At 39.5% G+C, this 751-nt stretch overlaps 1 long non-coding RNA gene across 1 annotated transcript; it reads right to left on the minus strand.

Annotated features, from left to right (window-relative positions):
- Positions 1-53: 53 nt before the first annotated feature.
- LOC147819788 (uncharacterized) lies at positions 54-734 on the minus strand. The gene is made up of 3 exons (XR_015436517.1): positions 635-734; positions 354-482; positions 54-235 (listed from the first exon to the last, which is right to left on the minus strand). It is a non-coding gene; the product is annotated as an uncharacterized LOC147819788 (long non-coding RNA).
- Positions 735-751: the final 17 nt, after the last annotated feature.

A 751-nucleotide genomic window follows, 5' to 3' on the forward strand; every position in this document is an offset into this window, starting at 1 on the left:
GTTCCTCAAATGATGACACAAGGGATGAGATGTCAAAACGATGGTGTGCCAACCAACAGCTTGTATTGCTTACTTTTAGGTCTGCTTCTTGTGTGCTCACAAGATGATTCTCTACTAATAAAAGAGTTCGGATGAGAGACAGATTCACATCCTGGGCTTCATCTGGAGAGAAAATGCTGGTCTTCCTCAGCAGATGCTGACACAAGTCCTCCACCTGTTTGCTGAAACCTCTGGACTGTAAAAAGACATTCATTTTCCCAATTGAACTCTCACTATAAACAAAGGTTTTCTAACAGACTTAGTATATTATTAGTAGTTGTGTAACTGTTTGCTTTATGAGTTTTTCTCTTCACCGTTTGAAGGCCACGTTCAAGGAGATCTTTCTGAGCTCTCTCAACCTCCTCCAGTGTACAGGGAGCATCATCGCTCTTCTCCCTGGCAGTCTGGCCTGGTGGCAACTGCTTCTTAAGCTCATTTAGTTCCTAAGATAACAAATGACAACATATACTTTCCTGAAAGTCAGTGTTTCAATGCACAGTAAATCAAGAACTCTACAAAGAATGTGTCATGAAAGATACCAACTCATTGTGCAACAAAGAACATATGATGAACACAAAAAGCCATTTGGCTTTACCTTTTCCTGCATTTGAAGAATGTCCTTGCAGAAGTCAGCATCATTTTTGTCTTTTGGAAACCGGCAGCTGAATATTAGTTTCATCATTTGAAGAAAAATCTATAGAAGCAATAAAAA

This window comes from Seriola lalandi, unplaced genomic scaffold, assembly GCF_002814215.2.
Source record: "Seriola lalandi dorsalis isolate HSWRI2012SDOR001 ecotype SW California unplaced genomic scaffold, Sedor1 jcf7180002049654, whole genome shotgun sequence".
NCBI classification, from domain to species: domain Eukaryota; kingdom Metazoa; phylum Chordata; class Actinopteri; order Carangiformes; family Carangidae; genus Seriola; species Seriola lalandi.